The 22,551-nt window shown below is 44.2% G+C and overlaps 1 long non-coding RNA gene across 1 annotated transcript in view; it reads right to left on the bottom strand.

Annotated features, from left to right (window-relative positions):
* The window catches only part of LOC131183984 (uncharacterized), a 43,156-nt gene that overhangs the window by 475 nt on the left and 20,130 nt on the right, over positions 1-22,551 (bottom strand). The window contains exon 4 of the long non-coding RNA XR_009151896.1: positions 4,936-5,078. This is a non-coding gene — a long non-coding RNA (uncharacterized LOC131183984). The remainder of the gene's footprint in view (positions 1-4,935; positions 5,079-22,551) is intronic.

The raw sequence follows: 22,551 nt of genomic DNA, 5'->3' as shown, positions 1-22,551 counted from the left end.
ATGTGCAAGTGTGTTTTCCAATGCTTGGATTTTCAAACCACCACATCAATGACAGCTGTGTCTTATTTATTTTTCCCATTACACACACCAGATTGAATCACAAAGGGGAAAACAAAAGCAACAGCAAACTCCACTTCTGATCCAAATGGTGCACAGGAAAAAAAAGGAAGAAAATTTAAAAGCAATATCCCTGGCAATGGAATTGATTCAAAGGGCTGTTTTGATTACAACTTTTCTACAGCTCCATAAATGTCTCCTGGGGTGGTAATAATATCAGTTACTGTGTAATTCGGGAAGTCCAATGGCCAAAAAGGTCCAGCTGTTTGGGGCAACTCTTTCACTGTAACACAATATAATAGTGTTCCAATATCTCAGGGGCTGCCACAAAGAAGAGGGAGTCTAGCTATTCTCCAAAGCGCCTGAGGGTAGAACAAGAAGCAATGGGTGGAAACTAATCAAGGAGAGAAGCAACTTAGAACTAAGGAGGAATTTCCGGACAGTTAGAACAATCAATAAGTGGAACAACTTGTCTGCAGAAGTTGTAAATGCTCCAACACTGGAAGTTTTTAAGAAGATTTTGGATAATCATTTGTCTGAAGTGGTGTAGGGTTTCCTGCTTAAGGAGGGGGTTGGACTAGAAGACCTCCAAGGTCCCTTCCAACTCTATTATTCTATATTCTAACTCTTTGGAGTCGAGCAGAGGGGAAAGGCCACTTTGCTAGCTATGCTGTATTCATTAATGCAAGCATTTTATGGTCAACCTGCCAATGCTCATCAGCTCTGCTGGCATTGCTACCTAATGAAACCAAAATAGCTTTTTTTTTTTAAAGTTCAAGTAAATTATTTCCATGGAACCTGTTTAAAAGATATGTCCCACTTTTCTCTGTCTGATATCCCTAATATTATATGAGGCAGGTGAGGTAGCCGATTTCTCCTCTGTTTGGCTTCTCTCAGGACAGAAAATGGACCTCTTTAGACAGAGCAGATTTTGGCTCACTAAGAGTTTTGAATATTATTTTTGATATGTTTTCCATCTTAAGAACCAACTTTTCAAGATCAACAGTACCAGTTGCAGTTTCAGATCAACACTTCACTTCCAAAGCATTTTGAGATGCTTTTCTGTACAATGAAAACGTATTCCTACTAATTCTTTTCCTTAGGAATTCCAAGGAGAATTTCTTTAGGCAAGTTTCTCAAAGAGAAGTGTTTCACAAACAAGGGCCGTGATTAAAAAAAAAAATAAGAATAAGACACACTCCCTAGCCATTTTCCTTCTTCTGTCAGGAGCATACAGTAAAGTTGATAAGCACCAGAATATATCGGCAAATCTTTTGAGCTTGATAAGTCATGGGTCATTTAAGGGTCAAAAGGATGCTTAAAAATTTCATATGCACATGTTGCCACCATCCCACCAAGAAAGTTGCACTCCTATTCTAACCAGGCTAAACTCCGTGTAATGGCCAAGCCTCCTGGATTCCTTCTTTTTTATTTATTTCTTTTTTATTTTATTTATTTCATCAAGCATGTATTTTATGTTAGATACAAGTGTAAACATAATTATAAATACATGTAAAGGATACAAATAAAAGAAACATTAGGACAGGGACGGTAGGCACCCTGGTGCTCTTATGCAGTCCCCTTTCAGACCTCTTAGGAATGGGGTGAGGTCAATAGTAGATAGTCTTTGGTTAAAGCTTTGGGGATTTTAAGAAGAGACCACAGAGTCAGGTAGTGCATTCCAGGCATTAACAACTCTGTTACTGAAGTCATATTTTCTACAATCAAGATTGGAGCAGTTCACATTAAGTTTAAATCTATTGTGTGCTCGTGTATTGTTGCAATTGAAGCTGAAGTAGTCTTCAACAGGAAGGACATTGTAATAGATGATTCTATGAGTTAAACTTTTAAAAACATTCTAAATGTTCTAAATTTTCTAAATCCAGGATTTCAAGTCTGGTGGCATAAGGTATTTTTTTGTGATCAGAGGAGTGGAGAACTCTTCTTGTAAAATAGTTTACAAGACACGCTCAATTGTATTTATGTCCGAAATGAGGTGTGGGTTCCAGACAGGTGACTTGTAATCAGGAATTTGTCTAGCAAATGTTACAGACCTCTTAGGAATGGGGTGAGGTTGACAGTAGACTAAAGTTAAAGTTTTGTGGGCTTGGGGAAGAAACCAGAATCAGGTAGTGCATTGCAGGCATTGACCACTCTGTTGCTGAAGTCGTATTTTCTGCAGTCTAGTTTGGATCAGTTTACCATGAGTTTGTATCTATTGTGTGCTCTTGTATTGTTTTGGTTGAAGCTGAAGTTGTCATTGACAGGTAGGATATTGTAGCAGATGGTTTTACGTACTATGCTTAGGTCAGACCGAAGACAGCAAAGTTCTAAATTGTCTAAGCCCAAAATTTTGAGTCTGGTGGGATAAGGTATTTTATTGCGACCAGAGAAGTGGAGGACTCTTCTTGTGAAATATCTCTGGACTCGTTCAATTGTATTAATGTCCGATATGCAGTGCAGGTTCCAGACAGATAAGCTGTATTGATGAGTTGCAGGAACTCGGTATGTCTAGTTTAATGAAAAGAAGGACTAGGGGAGACATGACAGCAGTGTTCCAATATCTCAGGGGTTGCCACAAAGAATAGAATAGAATAGAATAGAATTTTTATTGGCCAAGTGTGATTGGACACACAAGGAATTTGTCTTGGTGCATATGCTCTCAGTGTACATAAAAGAAAAGATACGTTCATCAAGGTACAACATTTATAACACAATTGATGATCAATATATCAATATAAATCATAAGGATTGCCAGCAACAAGTTATAGTCATACAGTCATAAGTGGAAAGAGATTGGTGATGGGAACTATGAAACGATTAATAGTAGTGCAGATTCAGTAAATAGTCTGACAGTGTTGAGGGAATTATTTGTTTAGCAGAGTGATGGCCTTCGGGGAAAAACAAAGAAGAGGGAGTCAAAATATTCTCCAAAGCACCTGAGGATAGAACAAGAAGCAATGGGTGGAAACTAATCAAGGAGAGAAGCAACTTAGAACTAAGGAGAAATTTCCTGACAGTTAGAACAATCAATAAGTGGAACAACTTGCCTGCAGAAGTTGTAAATGCTCCAACACTGGAAATTTTTAAGAAAATGTTGGATAACCATCTGTCTGAATTGGTGAAGGGTTTCTTGCCTGGGCAGGGGGTTGGACTAGAAGACCTCCAAGGTCCCTTCCAACTTATTATGTTATGTATTCAAGAATTGGTCTGGCAAAAGTTTTGTTTGCCCTAGTTTGCAGTTCAATATTACCAGAGAAGAAGCTACGCAAGATTAGGTTAACAACTCTTAATGCTTTTTTAGCAATGCAGTTACAGTGAGCTCTGGCACTTAGATCATTTGAGATGAGTACTCCAAGGTCTTTGACAGAGTGAGGGTCATCTGTTAGGTTGTATCCATCCAGCCTGTATTTTGTGTTCTGGTTGTTGTTGTTTTGCCAATGTGTAAGATAGAGCATTTGTTGGTTGAGATTTGGAGTTGCCAATTGTTTAACCATTCCTACACAAACTCAAAGTCTTTTTGTAGAGTAGCAACATTGTCAGTGGTGTTGAATAGTTTTACATCATCCGCAAAGAGAACGCAGTTGCTTATAATATGATCGCAAAGATCATTTATATAAAGTGTAAAGAGTGTGGGTCCTAAAATTTTAGAACGGTGGGGAGGGAGAAAAGAGGAGAGAGTAGGAGGTAGGAAAGAGGAGAAGAGGAAGGAAGAGGGGTAGAAGAGGGAGAAGGAAGGTGTAGGGTGGAGGGAGGAGAGGATGTAGATAAGAGAAGGAGAGGAAGGTCTGGAAAGTAGAAGAAGGTAGAAGAGGGAAGAGTGTTAAAAAGGGGGGTGGTGACTGGGCAAGCCCGACTAATTGTATATAACTGTACATTGGATGAGCTGTTGATTGTAAAAATAAAACTTTTTTATGAAAAAAAAAAGAGTGTGGGTCCTAAAATGCTGCCTTCGGGGACACCGCTGTTAACAGGTGCAGGATTAGATAAGGCATTCCCTATTTTGACTACTTGCTGCCTGTTTGATAGGAACACAGCTATCCACTTATGCAGGGATCCGGAAATGCCATAAGATTTTAGTTTTAGAAGTAGCTTGTCGTGTACCTGTTCTTGCCACCTACAACAGGCTAAGAGAAGTTAAACCACCCTCTCAGCCTGAAGGGAGTAAGAAGGACAACCTTGATGGATATATGCAAACTCCGTTACCAAATCGATGAGTTTAGAACAAGCAGCAAACATTCAGACAGGCACCTCCCTAATTCACAGGAGATACGAAGGATGAGGCAACATGGCGCAATCAGACTTGCCAGATTCAGTGAAAATAGTTTTAGCCTTCATGTGGATTTGATTGTCTGCTTTGATCGACTGATACTCACAAATCTCCATTTGCAAAAGCATCTCTTTTTTCTAACTTCTTTTCTACAAGATGGTTGGTGCTTACAGTAGGGAAATGACCACAGGGGGATAATATATACCCTGTTTCCCCGAAAATAAGACATCCCCTGATAATAAGCCTCCCCCAAAAATAAGCCCTCTGCGAAAATATTTAAGCGCAGAGCTGGAAATCAGGTAAGATGGCAAGCGGAGCCCCATTTTGCTCCACGTGCCCCAAAATAATAAGACCTCCCTGAAAATAAGGCCAAGCACTTATTTCGGGGTTCAAAAAAATATAAGATAGGAACTTATTTTCGAGGAAACACGGTACATCACAATTTATTGCTTCTCCATTCTAGATTTCTTCTTCACCTTCATCTATTCCAAGTTTTGGGGTCAAAGTAGTATATCCAAAAACATTGATTTTTCCTGTATCCATTTATTTATGCATTTCTGTTTTCTGCACAACAGGGTTCATTTTTTAAAAAATTCCCTTCCACCTACCTTCTGATGTGATGCTGACAACCATCTTGGGAAACAGATAAGATTCGGATCTCCAGCATTGTGTCCACTTGCCCAACTAGGATCAACGTTTTGCTTTGAAATCTGTTAGGCTTCTTCTTCCCATTTGCATTTCTCTTGAGGTTCTTTTAATTAGAAATAAATAAAAGGGAAGTTGTGAAATTAACTACTAGTCTCAAGCAACCTCTCTCTTTCCACATATATCACAGAGACTATTTTCAAAAATAAAAATGGCAGGGGGTTTCCTATTGAAATGAGCTCCTTTGTGTAGAGGGCATAGGGAATGGCCTTGTAAAATCTGTAACCAAGGCAACAATTGGACAGCAAGGCCTTATGCTTGCTCCACAAAACAAACTTAAGGAACACTGCAGGCTGGCCCTTCCCCAATCCAAATCAAGTTCCAATAAAAATAGTTCTAGACCTATGCGGCCCCGGTTTCCTTACAGTATTGACATCTTGTATAGTATACTATACCTTGTATATCTTGTATAGTATACTATACTGTATACAGTATAGACCCCTTGCAATTTGCATACCGAGCAAATAGATCAACAGATGATGCTGTTAATATGGCTCTGCACTACATCCTACAACATCTTGAGTCTCCAAAGACCTATGCAAGGGTCCTTTTTGTAGACTTTAGTTCAGCATTCAATACCATCATTCCAGACATTCTTCTAACTAAGCTAAACCAGCTACAGGTACCGGAACAGGCTTGTAAGTGGATCACAAGCTTCCTAACAAACAGGAAGCAGCAGGTGAAGCTAAGCAAGATCACATCAAATACCTGTACAATTAGCACAGGGGCCCCCAAGGCTGTGTGCTCTCCCCACTTCTCTTCTCTCTGTATACCAATGACTGCATCTCCAATGATCCATCAGTTAAGCTACTGAAGTTCGCAGATGACACAACAGTGATTGGTCTCATTCGAGACAATGACGAATCCGCATATAGGCGAGAGGTCGAACGACTAGCCTTGTGGTGCAACCAAAACAATCTGGAACTGAACACACTCAAAACCGTAGAAATGGTGGTAGACTTTAGGAAAAACCCTTCCATACTTCCACCTCTCACAATACTTGACAACACAGTATCAACAGTAGAAACCTTCAAATTTCTGGGTTCTATCATATCGCAAGATCTCAAATGGACAGCTAACATCAAAAACATCATTAAAAAAGGACAACAAAGAATGTTCTTTCTGCGCCAACTCAGTAAGCTCAAACTGCCCAAGGAGCTGCTGATCCAATTCTACAGAGGAATTATTGAGTCTGTCATTTGCACCTCTATAACTGTCTGGTTCGGTTCTGCAACCCAACAAGAAAAACACAGACTTCAGAGGATAATTAGAACTGCAGAAAAAATAATTGCTACCAACTTGCCTTCCATTGAGGACCTGTATACTGCACGAATCAAGAAGAGGGCCGTGAAAATATTTGCAGATCCTCGCATCCTGGACATAAACTGTTTCAACTCCTACCCTCAAAAGCGCTATAGAGCACTGCACACCAGAACAACTAGACACAAGAACAGTTTTTCCCAAGGCCATCACTCTGCTAAACAAATAATTCCCTCAACACTGTCAGACTATTTACTAAATCTGCACTACTATTAATCTTCTCATAGTTCCCATCGCCAATCTCTTTCCACTTATGACTGTATGACTATAACTTGTTGCTGGCAATCCTTATGATTTATATTGATATATTGATCATCAATTGTGTTGTAAATGTTGTACCTTGATGAACGTATCTTTTCTTTTATGTACACTGAGAGCATATGCACCAAGACAAATTCCTTGTGTGTCCAATCACACTTGGCCAATAAAAAATTCTATTCTATTCTATTCTATTCTATTCTATTCTATTCTATTCTATTCTATTCTATTCTCATCAGAAAAAGTCAAGGGAGGTAGAGAAGACAGGGAGCATCTCACCACTTCTGATAAAAGGGAACTTTATGACTCGCTATGCTCGTGTGTGGCAATTCTTTTCTCACCCAGATAGCAAATACAGGTAGTCCTCAACTTAAGACCACAATTAAGCCCAAAATTTCTGTTACTAAGTGAAACGTTTGTTAAGTGGTGTTGGAAGGAAAATCCATCTGGTTCAGTTCCAATCTGGGAGAAAGGCACTGGAAATAAAATGGAGGCTGATTGGAAAGAAAGGTTCCCTTTATTGATGAAGCAGAACCACCAACCACGTGATTCAGGGACAGCTGACAAAATGGAGTTTAGAGTGGATGGGTTTTTATACCTCCTGGGTTTCTATGGGGTTATGTAGGGGTTATATAGAGTCATAGCTGGCTCTATAGAAGTGATGGCTAACCTCTTTGCCATCACGTGCCAAAAGCAGGGGGAGCGTGTGGGGGGGTCACACGTGTGCATCCCCACACACATAATTCAATGCCCCCCATGCCCTGCCACCCCATCCATGACCCCCCCCCCGGCCCCATTTTGAGCCTTGCAGGCCTGAAGCCTCTGGAGGCCGGAAATGACCTGTTTCCAGACCTCTGGTAGGCTCAGTCACCCCATTTTTTGCCTTCCCCAGGCAAAAACGGCCTCCCCCACCCACAGAGGCCCTCTGGAGGCTGAAAATGGCTTGTTTCCCGACTTCTGGTGGGCCCAGAAGGCCCATTTTTTGCCCTCCCCAGGCTCCAGAAGCTTTCCTGGAGCCTGGGGAGGGCGAAAATGGCCTTATTTATTTATTTTATTTATTTATTTAAATTTTTATACCGCCCTTCTCCCGAAGGACTCAGGGCGGTGTACAGCCAAGGTTAAAAACAATTAAATATACAAAATTAAAATCTCAATTAAAATACATATTAAATAATGGCCAAATTAAAACCGTCAAATTGACCCAGACTAAAATACCCCATATAAAATTACTAAAAATTAAAAATTTGAAAATTTAAAAATCAAACCAGTCCCGCTTGGATAAATTAATAAGTTTTTAATTCACAGCGAAAGGTCCGAAGGTCAGATAGTTGGCCAAACCGGGGGGAAGTTCGTTCCAGAGGGTAGGTGCTCCAACAGAGAAGGCCCTTCCCCTGTGGGCCGCCAGCTGACATTGTTTGGCGGACGGCACCCTGAGAAGATCCTCTCTGTGAGAGCGTACGGGTCGGTGGGAGGCATAAGGTAACAGCAGGCGGTCCCGTAAGTACCCAAGCCCTAAGCCATGGAGCGCTTTAAAGATGGTAACCAGAACCTTGAAGTGCACCCGAAAGACCACAGATAGCCAGTGTAGACTGCGCAGGAGTGGTGTTACCCAGGAGCAACGTGGAGCTCCCTCAATCACCCGCGCAGCTGCATTCTGAACTAACTGGAGTCTCCGAGTGCACTTCAGGGGTAGCCCCATTGCAATAATCCAGACGAGAAGTGACGAGAGCATGAGTGACCATGCATAAGGCATCCCGGTCCAGAAAGGGGCGCAACTGGCGAACCACGCGAACCTGGTAAAAGGCTCTCCTGGAGACGGCCGCCAGGTGATCTTCAAATGACAGCCGTCCATCCAGGAGAACGCCCAAGTTGCGTACCCTCTCTGTTGGGGCCAGTGACTCGCCCCCAACAGACAGACACGGTTGCAGCTGACTGTACTGGGGTGCCGGCATCCACAGCCACTCCGTCTTGGATGGATTGAGTCTGAGTCTGTTTCTCCCCATCCAGACCCGTACGGCCTCCAGGCAATGGGACAACACTTCGACAGCTTCGTTGGGGTGGCCCGGAGTGGAAAAGTACAGCTGAGTGTCATCAGCGTACAGCTGATAACTCACCCCGAAGCCACTGATGACCTCGCACAACGGCTTCATATAGATGTTGAACAGGAGAGGTGAGAGAATCGACCCCTGAGGCACCCCACAAGTGAGGCGCCTCGCGGTCGATCTCTGCCCTCCTGTCAACACCGTCTGCGACCGGTCAGAGAGATAGGAGGAGAACCACCGATAAACGGTGCCTCCCACTCCCAAACTCCCCAACCAGCGCAACAGGATACCATGGTCGATGGTATCAAAAGCCGATGAAAGATCTAACAGGACCAGGGCAGAGGAACAACCCCTATCCCTGGCCCTCCAGAGGTCATCCACCAACGCGACCAAAGCTGTCTCCGTGCTATACCCGGACCGGAAGCCGGACTGGAACGGGTCTAGATAGACAGCTTCATCCAGGTACAGGGGAAGCTGCCATGCCACCACACTCTCTACAACCTTCGCCACAAAGCGAAGGTTGGAGACTGGACGGTAATTACCCAAAATAGCTGGGTCCAGGGAAGGCTTCTTGAGGAGGGGTCTCACCACCACCTCTTTCAAGGTGGCGGGAAAGACCCCTTCCAACAAAGAAGCATTTGTAATTCCCCGGAGCCAGCCTCGTGTCACCTCTTGAGTGGCCAGCACCAGCCAGGAGGGACACGGGTCCAGTAAACATGTAGTGGCATGTAACCTCCCCAGCAACCTGTCCATGTCCTCGGGAGCCACAGAATCAAACTCATCCCAAACAACATCAACAAGACGTGTCTCAGTCATCTCACCCGGATCATCACAATCTTGGTCCAAACGATCCCGAAGCTGAGCGATTTTATCGTATAGATAACCACTAAACTCCTCGGCACGTCCCTGCAAGGGGTCATCCCGTCCCCCCTGGTGTAGGAGGGAACGGGTCACCCGAAACAGGGCGGCCGGGCGGTTATCTGCCGACGCAATGAGGGTGGAAACGTAGGAACGCTTCGCCACCCTCAGTGCCACTAGATAGGCTTTTGAAAAAGACCTAACTGGTGTCCGATCAGCCTCGGAACGGCTGGACCTCCAGGTACTCTCTAGGCATCTTCTCCGGCATTTCATCTCTCTCAGCTTCTCAGAGAACCAAGGAGCCAATTGAGATCTACGCTGGGTCAGAGGCCGCAAAGGCACGACACGGTCCAAAGCCCCAGCCACAGCCTGTTCCCAGGCCACAACTAGTTCTTCGGTCGTGCCGTGGGCAAGATCCTCAGGAAATGGCCCAAGCTCCGTCAGGAACCTCTCGGGGTCCATCAGGCGCCTGGGACGGAACCAACGCATTGGTTCCGTCTCCCTGCGGTGGTGAGTGGCGGTCTGAAAGTCCAGGCGGAGGAGAAAATGATCTGTCCATGACACCGGTATCGTCACTAAATCCTCTAATACCAGATCATTAAACCACTGTCCAGAGATATAAATCAAGTCCAGTGTGGACCCCCCCGTGTGTGTAGGGCCATCAGTTACTTGAATTAGGTCCAAGGCCGTCATGGAAGCCTGGAACTCCTGAACCACCATCGACAACAAGCCGGCCGATGGCAGATTGAAGTCCCCCATGACCAAAAGTCTGGGGATCTCAATCGCCAACCCGGCAAGCACCTCAAGCAGCTCAGGCAGGGCTGTAGTCACGTAGCAAGGAGCCAGGTACGCGATCAACAGACCCATCTGATTCTTATGGCCCCACTTCACAAGAAGGGATTCACAACCGGCTATCTGAGGCACAGTGGACTCCCTTGGCTCCAGACTTTCTCTCATCACAACCGCCACCCCTCCACCCCTACCCTGGGCCCTCGGTTGATGGAATGCTCGGAAACCCGGAGGGCACAGTTCAACCAGGGGCACACCCCATTCTGTGCCCAACCAGGTCTCCGTAATGCCCATAAAGTCCACGGACTCCCCCTGAATAAGATCACAGATCAGGGGGGCCTTATTGACCACGGACCGGGCATTGCACAACATCAACCAGAGGCCCGGTTGGGCCTTCTCCCCAGAGGCCCTCCGGAGGCTGAAAATGCCCTCCCAGAGCCTCCACACGAGCCCTGTACTTACCTGGCATCCAAAATGGGCCACGTGGAGACTCCTGGGAGGGGAGGGGCAGCATGGGCGGGGTCAGCCAAAAATCAGCTGGCCAGTGCGCGAATGCATGCTGGAGCTGAGCTAGGGTAATGGCTCGCATGCCTGCAGATATATCTCCATGTGCCACCTGTGGCAAGCGTGCCCAGGTTCGCCATCACAGCTCTATAGGCAAAAGAGGAAATGCAAATCCTAGGTGTTTATCTGAACTAATTTTATCAACCTTTTGTTTGTTGCTTATCGGAGTTTCTGTCTTAACCCAGTCTTTCTGAATGGATTACCAAGTCTGCATTTCTAAAAGCTGGCCTCCTCAGTTTCTGCTTCGGGCAGGGAAACTGGGGCTGGTTTCTGCCTCCCTTAAGAGCATGTTTCTCTGTTTCTCACTTTGGGGAAATATAATATTCTGCCTTTTTTTAATATTTCCCAAAATATTTCATTCTTTGGGGGGAGGGGCTTCCCACAGTGGGTTTTTCTTTTCTTGTCACGGTTGTTAAGTGAATCACTGCCAAGAATCTGAATTTTGATCATGTGACCTCGGGGATCCTGCAATGGTTGTAAGAGTCAAAACTGGTCCTAAGTCCCTTTTTTTGGTGCTGTTGTCATTTTGAATGTCCACTAAAAAAAGCAGTTGTAAGTCGAGGACTACCTGTGCATCCCTGAATTAGACTGAGGAAAAAGGACTGCAAAGAAATACAAATCCAGCTCTTTTGCAGCCTCACAGCCACTTTCCCTTTTCACCAAAGCTGGTTGTGTTAAACCAGAAGCAAAACATTTTGGCTCTGAACCCTGAACAACCGTCTTCCCTTTCACGGTATTTGGTAGGAACCCTGGGAAAGGATTAGAACCCCATCCAAGTCCTGGGCATAAATGAAGAGGTTCTGACTGTGCTTGTTGTAATAGCTTGGATGGTTGGATTTATGAGCCAGAAGAAAGTCTGCTTGCACCCCGAAGGCTGCATAGACAAAACCCTAATGTGATGCCAGATTAAAGCAGTCTAGCTGGAGGGCACCCAGCAATCCACAGCTGGTAGATGGACAGAATTTAATGAGGGAGGGAGGGAGAAACCGAGCAGGGGAGGGAAGGTTTGCACCCAGGCAGAAGCTGGGTGGGTTTAAACTGATTGCTAAAGCTAGACATGCTCCTGGTCACATCACCCTGGGCAGGCCGAGTTCTTATGGAAAGGAAATCTGCTCTTGGCCATTCGCCAACTTTAGCTTCATTATTTTCCTGCTTGATTTATTAAAATGCTACCTCCAAATGAATCTCAGAGTCCAATCAAGATTTGGGTCAAAGGCAAGGATTCAGGGAGCATCTTGTTCGCTTGCCAGTCACTCTGCGTTTCCTTGCCCTGGTTGCTGAGCTGAGGGAACTGAGCCCACCTATCACTGGATGCCTAGGGAGCATCGCAGCACAAATTGTTCTCGTTTACCTGGGCAACAGCCAATCCACTGTGGGAAAGGACTTGATCCCTCTGGGTCTGGAGCTGCATGTGGCTCTTTCATCCCTCTGCTGCGGCTCCCTGTCACTCAAAATATGCGTCACAACCGCCAATGTGTGATACCCGCCAGCACGTGATTATTGAGCTTTTTGACCCATCTTTTTTTTTCAGAGTTCAAAATGTTTTTGTTGCATGCAGAAATAAAAATATGTTTTCTCTGTAGCGGTTCATAAATTGATTTCATAAATGCAACACATTATAGTTTTTTTATACATAGCGTAAATGTAAAAAACGATATATGCGGTGTTATCTTCATTTTAGAGGTCGAAAGGGTTTTGTGGCTCCCGGTGTTTTTTTTTTCTGTGGGAAACGGGTCCAAATGGCTCTTTGAGTGCTTAACGTTGCTGACCCCTGCTCTGGGTTGTCAGCTGAGATCTTTCTGGCCTGGGAGAGTTTTGGACCAGCATGATGATGATGATGATGAAGATGATGATTTCCAATCTGAACTATAAACAGAGTTCTCTAACTTCACTACAGGTGGGCAAAAAAAACCCCTAACACTTAAAACCTAAAAAATATAAAGAGAGAAGATGGATTATAACAGAGGATATGAAAAATAAACCAAGCCACATTCCACAAATAATCCTAGCATGTGTTACTGAAATCTGGCTGGGTACATAATGCTGGCCACTGTGATGATCCCAGCCCCCAAGGCAAGGGTGGCTGTTGTCACCTGGGAGAGTCTTCTGGCTGTCAGGATCTCCATCATCAAAGGGGAAGGGAGTGGGAGGCATTGGGGGCACATCCACACCGGTGTATCTAATGGTGGGAAATGGGGAAGGGGAAGTGACAATAGAAGACCAGATCACCAAAGCAGCTTGTACCAGGATCTTCAAGGCCGTTTGCCCTGAGAATGGAATGGAGAAGTACTCTGGTTCATGACTGCTCTCTCTCTCTTAATCCCGGCCTCTCTCTGGAAGGCTCTGAGTTGTCAAAACTCTCCCCTGCTCCCTTACAATAGAAGAATAAAACCAATCCTCCAACAAAGCCAAAAGCAATGCCCAGAAAACTTTCTATCTGGCACAGAAGAGATTGTATTGCTGGCATCAGTCAATCCTTTTAGGTAGCATGTATTAAAAACCAGTGGCTGCGGCTAGAAGAGAAATCTTTGTCAAATAGGATGTAAGAGATACCCCAAGCCAGGTCTTCATATCAAGGAAAATGGATATGAAAGTCGACATGCCTTCTTCATCTGCTTTGGGCCAGAGACATTTAAAACCTAGAACTGTGAAGACACCTGGAACTAGTCCCAGAAGAACAGCCAACGACAATCTTTCATAAAGATTCAATAAAGGTTTTGTTGTTCATTTCTTTACAAACTGGAATTAATTCCTGGAACTGTAGGCAGTGGAATACCGCTTGAAGGCTCAGCTATCCAAGGCAAAAAAAAAAAATGTAAAAAGGAAAAATCAGCAGGAGGGGAAGATTTTGCCTCCAGCTCCAGGAAGCGGGAAAGCGCTCATGGGGGAGGGGGGCACTTGCAGGTTTAATCCTTTGTCTCTGAATTTGGGGGATTCTAAGGCAAGCAAGTTTGGAGGTCTGAGAAACTGTCCCTCAAGTTCAGACAAACCCCCTGGCGGAGGCAATGAACCCATTGGGGATTTTGAGGTTATTGTGTTGGTAGTCAATCTCAATCTCAGCCACCGTGGACAGAGGTTGCCCAGTTCAGGAAAGACCTGCCCAGTGAGAGAAGCCACACGCTCTCCTTTTCCCATAAAGCACAATGAAGAGTTGCCCGGGAACCCCTCAAGCTCTTGGGGGGTTGTATCTTGTATCTTGGGGTGTTGTATCAACCTTATCCAGGCTGGGTTCACACACCAAAAGCAACTTTAAAATGAAAACTGCCTGGAAGCATAAAGCAAGATTTCCCAATTTTGGCAGCTTGCCTGCATAACTATAACATGGAATAACAGAGTTGGAAGGGACTTTGGAGGTCATCCAGTCCAACCCCCTGCTCAAGCAGGAGACCCTGTATTATTTCAGACAAGTGGCTACCCAGTTTCTTCTTAAAAGCCTCCAGTGATGGAGCACCCACAATTTCTGTTGGGAAGCTGTTCCACTGATTAATTGTCCTCACTGTTAAGAAGTTTCTCCTTAATTCCAGTTTGCTTCTCTCCTTGATGAGTTTCCATCTGTTGTTTCTTTTCTTGCCTTCTTTGGTGCTTTGGAAAATAAGTTGATCTCTTCTTCTTTCTGCAAGTCCCTCAAATATTGGAACACTGCTATCATGTCACATACCTGGGCCTTCTCTTCACTAGACTAGCTATGCCCAGTTCCTGCAACTGTTCTTCATATATTTTAGCCCCTAATCATCTTTGTTGCTCTTCTCTGCACTCTTTCCAGAGTCTCAACATCTTTTTTATGTTGTGGTGACTAAAAGTGGATGCAACATTTCAAGTGTAGTCTTACCAAGACACTGTAAAATAGTACTAACACTTCATGTAATCTTGATTCTATCCCTCTGTAGTTTCTATCATCCTTGGAGGATCTGCGATAACGCACAAACATTACTAACCATTGTCTTTGATAGCTAATTGTCAATCTATATTCCTTATAGCACCATAGAATCTGTGTAACATCTGCTACAAGTTGTTGAGGTTCTCACCCAATATTTCATTTGCATACAGAGGTATATACACATTATTATCCTCAACCAATGCAACTATAACTTCATAAAAGCATTTCTTATGCACAAGTTCTATTAATTACATTTTTAGTAATATCTTATACTTTCTCTTCTGGCAATCATTATATGCTCACTCTTTTTTTCACTACTTTATTTTTCTTCCCTGTTTTCTACTAAGATCCATTACAAAAAGGTAGTCTGTCTCAAATTCAGAACCTCTTATAATCCTTGTATACCTCATAGTCTCAGTTTTTCATCATAATTCATTAAATCAATCATGCTTTTACAATCATCCACTGAATATTGGGTTTGATTGATTGATTGATTGATTATATCACAACTTTATTATATTTATAAATAATTTATAAATATAAAACACTTTCCTCCTCCTATTTATCCCACAATAACAACCCTGTGAGGTAGACCAGGTGTAATTATTTTCCCCCTTAAAACTAATCACTAGTTTTTCACACACAAAAATGGATCCAGGAAACTGGAGACCAATCAGGCTGACATCAATACCTAGGAAGATCCTAGAAAAGATAATCAAGCAACAGATCTCTGAGCATCTAGAAGCAAGAAAAGCTATAACAGATCATGCCAGAAAAATTTTATTGCATTCTTTGACAAAGTGTCTAAACTAGTGGATCAGTGAAATGCTGAGAATGTAGTATACTTGGACTTCAGTATGGCATTTGACAAGTAAACTACAAATTGAGTCAGAAAAATGTGAGAGATACATTACTACCAGATGGGTTCATAACTGGCTAATCAATTGCACTCAATATGTAATCCTCAATGGGACTGCATCTACACGGCAGGTAGTAAGCAGTGGGGTTCTGTCTTAGACCCAGTATTCTTCAACATCTTCATAAATGATTTAGATGAGGGAATGGAAGAGGAACTCATCCAATTTGCAGACAACATCAAACTGGGGGGAATAGCCAACGCTTTAGAAGAGTGGTGTAGAATAGATGGTATCTGGCTCAACAGTGACTGTGAGAGGGAATCCTGGTGGACAACCCATTAAGTATGAGTCAGCAATATGCTGCAGCTGCCCAAAAAGCCCATGCAGTCCTAGACTGCATCAACAGAGGAATAGTATCAAGATAACATTGTTAGTGCTACTTTATACTGATTTGGTAAGATTGCACCTAAAATATTTTATTTATTTATTTATTTTATTTTGTCACAACAATATATGTAGGTATCATACAAAAAGATTATAAACACATATATGAGTAAATATAAGGAGGTATAAGCATATATATAGGAAGAAGAAAAGAAAAACAATAGGACAGGAACGGTAGGCACGTTTGTGCGCTTATGCACGCCCCTTATGGTCCTCTTAGGAATGGGGTGAGGTCAATAGTAGATAGTTTTTGGTTAAAGCTTTTAGGATTATGAGAAGAGACCACAGAGTCAGGTAAAGTATTCCAAGCACTGATGATTCTGTTACAGAAGTCATATTTTCTGCAATCTAGATTAAAGCAGTTGACATTGTTTAAATCTATTAGTTGCTCTAGTATTATTGCAATTGAAGCTGAAGTAGTCTTTGACAGGAAGGACATTACAATAGATGATTCTGTGAGTTAAACTTAGGTCTTGTCGGAGGCGACGGAGTTCCAAGTTTTCTAAGCCTAGGATTTCAAGTCTGGTGGGATAAGGTATTTTATTTTTTTCAAAGGAATGGAGAACTCTTCTTGTAAAATATTTCTGGACACGTTGTATTGATGTCAGAGATGTGGTGAGGGTTCCAAACAGGCGAACTGTGTTCTAGAATTGGTCTAGCAAATGTTTTATATGCTCTGGTTAGTAGTTGGTGTTTTTGGAAAAGAAGCTACACAAGATTAGGTTTACAACTCTTAGAGCTTTTTTTGCTATGTATATATAGCGGTCTTCTAATATCTGAAGGATTGTCACAGAGCAGAGGGGGAGTCACCCTATTCTCCAAAGTGGGGGCAGGAGAAAAAGTAATGAATGAAAGTAGCAAGAGATCCAACCTAAAACTAATGAGGAATTTCCTGGCAGTTAGAATAATTAACCAATGGTACAGCTTGCCTCCAGTTGTGGATGTTCCGTAACTGGAGGTTTTAAAGATGAAATTGGACAGCCATTTGTCCAGAATGGTATAGGATTTCCTGCTGGACCAGGGGATTGGATTAGAAGACCTCTAAGGTCCCTTCCACCTCTGTTCTGTTATTATCACTATTCACTGGAGTGTAGCAGCAACTATCTCTATCATAGAGATTCCAATTCTTGTACACTGCAGTGACAAACTAGATGAGACCAATTTCCATTTTAAGTTCTTTCATTCATAATTAAAAAGTAAAAGGTAAATATTCCCCTCACACATATGTGCTAGTTGTTCCCAGCTCTAGGGGGCAGTGCTCATCTTTGTTTCAAAGCCAAAGAGCCAGCGCTGTCCGAAGATATCTCCGTGGTTATGTGGCTGGCATGACTAAACACCAAAGGCGCATGGAACTCTGTTACCTTCCCACCAAAGGTGGTCCCTATTTTTCTACTTGCATTTTTTACGTACTTTCGAACTGCTAGGTTGGCAAAAGCTGGGACAGGTAATGGGAGCTCACCCCGTTACACGGCACTAGGGATTCGAACCACTGAACTGCTGACCTTTCGACTGACAAGCTCAGTGTCTTAGCCACTGAGCCACCACATCCCATTCATAATTAGACCTAGATATATTCATCAACTCCACTCCACTCACCTAAGTGACTCTGGGAAGTTCCCAATACCCAAGTTATCCTATGCAAGCGAGGTCTCCAACCTGAAGACTCTCTTGCAACCCAACCGATTGAATCCCAGAGTCTGGAATCCACGCTGACAGATGTGATTCTACGCCTCCACTGTGTGGGGAGGGGGAAGAACCTACGATAAATTTCCCAGTGAGTAAAAAGGTGCACAGCTCTGGGGAATGCTTTGGGATCCCAAGGAAAAGCTTGAACCCCCTTGCTCCTTGGAAACCTTTCTGAGCAGTTCTTTCCCAAAAGAAAACTGTTGAGCTTACAACGCTCATGCCTCCCACATAAGATCTAACTTTGTGAAAGAATTTGAGAAGCACCTTCCAAGTTCAGATTAGATCATGGTGTCCTGCTGGCCGAATGGCTGGAGTCCATTTAAGGCAGAGTTTATATGCTGCTCTTCCTTCCAATCAGGCAACTTAAGGGCAGGAAATAGTTTCTTAACCTTCTGAGGTCTTTTGATTTCACTCCTGAGGAGGGGTGCAGGTAGTATTTCTACCATAGGTACTTGCATGGCTCGACTTTGAGTTTGGTAATTGGCCTTCCCTCATTTGCATCTAATCACAGCACAAACCTCACACACACACACACACACACACACAATCTCTTTTTCCTGCCACAGCCCCTCCCCCTAATTGCCTGCCTTTCTTGCCCAGCCTGAGATGAAGGCTGGTGGAAGTCATCTTCAGTAATAATGTAAAGTAAATTTCTCATAATTTACAAATTTATATATAAATTTATAAATTTATAAAGTCTCATGTAAAGTAATGGAATCTATCATAAACCAATCCATTACACTCCACCTTGAAACTAACAACCTACTCTCTAATAAACAATTTGGTTTCAGAAAAAAATTGTCTTGTAACTTACAACTTCTCCACTGCAAAAACATATGGACTACCAACCTTGATCAAGGAAAACCAATAGATGCAATCTACATAGACTTCTGCAAAGCTTTTGACTCAGTAGTACAAGACAAACTTCTCTTAAAACTAAAATCCTACGGCATTTCAGGACCTCTCCACAATTGGATAAATGCCTTCCTATCAAACAGACAAAATTGTCAAAATTGGCAACGCTCTATCAAATCCTGTTCCTGTCAAAAGTGGCGTTCCGCAAGGTAGTGTTCTTGGACCAACGCTCTTCACACTATACATAAATGATCTCTGTGACCTCATCTCAAGTTATTGTGTTCTCTTCGCCGACGACGTCAAACTATTCAATACCACTAACAATACTTCTACTCTTCAAAATGACCTTGACTTTGTTTCCGATTGGTCTAAAACTTGGCAACTTCAAATATCAACCAGTAAATGTTCAGTCTTACATATTGGTAAAAAGAACCCTAATATGGACATAATATGGACATACAAGCTTGATGGACATTACCTTACTGACGACCCCCTCCCTGTCAAAGACCTTGGAGTTTTCATATCAAATGACCTAAATGCCAAAGCCCATTGCAATTACATAGCAAAAAAAGTTCTAAGAGTTGAAAACCTAATTTTAGGTAGCTTCTTTTCCAAAAACTCTACACTACTAACCAAAGCATACAAAACATTTGCCAGACCTATTCTTGAATACAGCTCATCCGTCTGGAACCCATACCACATCTCTGACATTAATACTATCGAACACGTCCAGAAATATTTTACTAGAAGAGTTCTTCGCTCCTCCGAAAACAACAAAATATCTTTAGAAAACTTAGAACTCAGCCATCTCCGACATGATCTGTGTTTAACACACAGAATCATCTATTGTAAGATGACCTGAATGAGTTTTACTGCAGGTTTGAAAGGAAACTACAGCCACCTATCTCCACAACCCCCATCTCAGACACACCAACAACAGCCAAGCCTCCTACAACTGACCCCATTTCATTGGGTTCACAACCCCTAGTGATCACAGAAAAGGAAGTGCAGGACCTATTTCACAGACAAAAGCCAGGAAAAGCTCCAGGCCCAGACAAGATAACTCCTTCTTGCTTAAAAGTCTGTGCTGACCAATTGGCCCCCATCTTCACCCATATTTTCAATAAATCACTAGAGATGTGTTATGTTCCTTCTTGCTTCAAACGCTCTACCATCATCCCAGTGCCGAAGAAGCCCACCATCAAGGAACTGAATGACTACAGACCAGTTGCTTTAACATCTGTAGTCATGAAAACCTTTGAAAGGCTAGTGCTTTCCTACCTGAAAACCATCACGGATCCACTGTTAGACCCCTTGCAATTTGCATACCGAGCAAATAGATCAACAGATGATGCTGTTAATATGGCTCTGCACTACATCCTACAACATCTTGAGTCTCCAAAGACCTATGCAAGGGTCCTTTTTGTAGACTTTAGTTCAGCATTCAATACCATCATTCCAGACATTCTTCTAACTAAGCTAAACCAGCTACAGGTACCAGAACAGACTTGTAAGTGGATCACAAGCTTCCTAACAAACAGGAAGCAGCAGGTGAAGCTAAGCAAGATCAATCAAAATTGTGGCGATTCAGACGGGGTATCTGAGGGCGGTCTTGGTGATGTTGTTTGGGATGAGTTTGACCCTGTGACTCCCGAGGACATGGACAGGTTGCTGGGTAGATTGAATGCCACCACGTGTTTACTGGACCCGTGCCCCTCCTGGCTGGTGCTGGCCACTCAGGAGGTGACACGAGGCTGGCTGCAGGGATCACGAGTGCTTCCTTGTTGGAGGAGTCTTTCCGGCCGCCTTGAAAGAGGCGGTGGTGAGGCCCTCCTCAAGAAGCCTTCCTGACCCGCTGTTTTAGGTAATTATCGTCCGGTCTCCAACCCGCCGCGGGCGAAGGTTGTAGAGAGTATGGTGGCATATCAGTTTCCCCTGCACCTGGAGGAAACTGTCTATCTGGACCCGTTCAGTCCGGCTTCCGACCCGGTTACAGCACTGAGACGGCTTTTGGTGCAGGATGATCTCTGGAGGGCCAGGGATAGGGTTATTCCTCTGCCCTGGTCCTATTAGACCCCTCAGCGGCTTTTGATCCCACCGACCATGGTACCCTGCTGCGCGGGTTGGAGGGATTGGGAGTGGGAGGCACCGTTTATCGGTGGTTCTCCTCCTATCTCCCCGACCGGCCGCAGACGGTGTTGACGGGGGGGCAGAGGTCGACCCCGCGGCGCCTCACTTGTGGGGTGCCGCAGGGTCGATTCTCTCGCCCTTCTGTTCAACATCTATATGAAGCCGCTGGGTGAGATCATCAGTGGCTTCGTGTGAGGTACCAGCTGTGCGCTGATGACACCCAGCTGTACTTTTCACACGGGCCACCCCAATGAAGCTATCAAGTGCTGTCCCGGTGTTTGGAAGCCGACGGGTCTGGATGGGGAGAAACAGGCTCAAGCTCAATCCTCCAAGACGGAGTGGCTGTGGATGCCGGCTTCCCGGGACAGTCAGCTAAGTCCGCGGCTGACTGTCGGGAGCGAGTCATTGGCCCCGATGGAGAGGGTGCGCAACTTGGGCGTTCTCCTGGATGGACGGCTGTCTTTTGGAGACCATTTGGCGGCCGTCTCCAGGAGAGCTTTCCACCAGGTTCGCCTGGTGCGCCAGTTGCGCCTTTCTAGACCGGGATGCCTTGTGCACAGTCACTCACGCCTTGTGACGCCTCGCCTGGACTACTGCAATGCTCTCTACATGGGGCTCCCCTTGAAGGGCATCCGGAGGCTGCAGTTGGTCCAGAATGCAGCTGCGTGGGTGATAGAGGGAGCCCCTCGTGGCTCCCAAGTGACTCCCATCCTGCGCAGGCTGCACTGGCTACCTGCGGCCTTCCGGTGCGCTTCAAGGTGTTGGTGAACGCCTTTAAAGCGCCCATGGCATAGGGCCAGGTTACTTACGGGACCGCCTGCTGCTACCGAATACCTCTCACCGACCCGTGCGCTCTCACAGAGGGACTCCTCAGGGTGCCGCCGGCGCTGACAGTGTCGCCTGGCGACACCCAGGGAAGGGCCTTCTCTGTGGGCCCCCCGCCCTCTGGAACGAACTCCCCCCAGGACTTCGTCAACTTCCGGACCTCCGAACCTTTCGCCGCAAGCTTAAAACTTACTTATTTATCTGCGCTGGACTGGGTTAGTTTTTTAAGTTATGGGTTTTTTAATGGGTTTTATCTCCAAATTTTAATTGTGGCCAATTTAAATAAGTTTTTTAATTGTATTTTAATTGTATTTATAGTGTATTGTGTATTTTTACTTGGCTGTGAACCGCCCTGAGTCCTTCGGGAGAAGGGCGGTATACAAATTTAAATAATAAATAAATAAATAAATAAATCAAATACCTGTACAATTAGCACAGGGGCCCCCCAAGGCTTCTGTGCTCTCCCCACTTCTCTTCTCTCTGTATACCAATGACTGCATCTCCAATGATCCATCTGTTAAGCTACTGAAGTTCGCAGATGACACAACAGTGATTGGTCTCATTCGAGACAATGACGAATCCGCATATAGACGAGAGGTCGAACGATTAGCCTTGTGGTGCAACCAAAACAATCTGGAACTGAACACACTCAAAACCGTAGAAATGGTGGTAGACTTTAGGAAAAACCCTTCCATACTTCCACCTCTCACAATACTTGACAACACAGTATCAACAGTAGAAACCTTCAAATTTCTGGGTTCTATCATATCGCAAGATCTCAAATGGACAGCTAACATCAAAACATCATTAAAAAGGACAACAAAGAATGTTCTTTCTGCGCCAACTCAGTAAGCTCAAACTGCCCAAGGAGCTGCTGATCCAATTCTACAGAGGAATTATTGAGTCTGTCATTTGCACCTCTATAACTGTCTGGTTCGGTTCTGCAACCCAACAAGAAAAACACAGACTTCAGAGGATAATTAGAACTGCAGAAAAATAATTGCTACCAACTTG

The sequence above is a fragment of the Ahaetulla prasina genome, chromosome 12, assembly GCF_028640845.1.
Source record: "Ahaetulla prasina isolate Xishuangbanna chromosome 12, ASM2864084v1, whole genome shotgun sequence".
Taxonomy (NCBI): Eukaryota; Metazoa; Chordata; class Lepidosauria; order Squamata; family Colubridae; genus Ahaetulla; species Ahaetulla prasina.
This window is presented reverse-complemented; position numbering and strand designations above follow the sequence as displayed.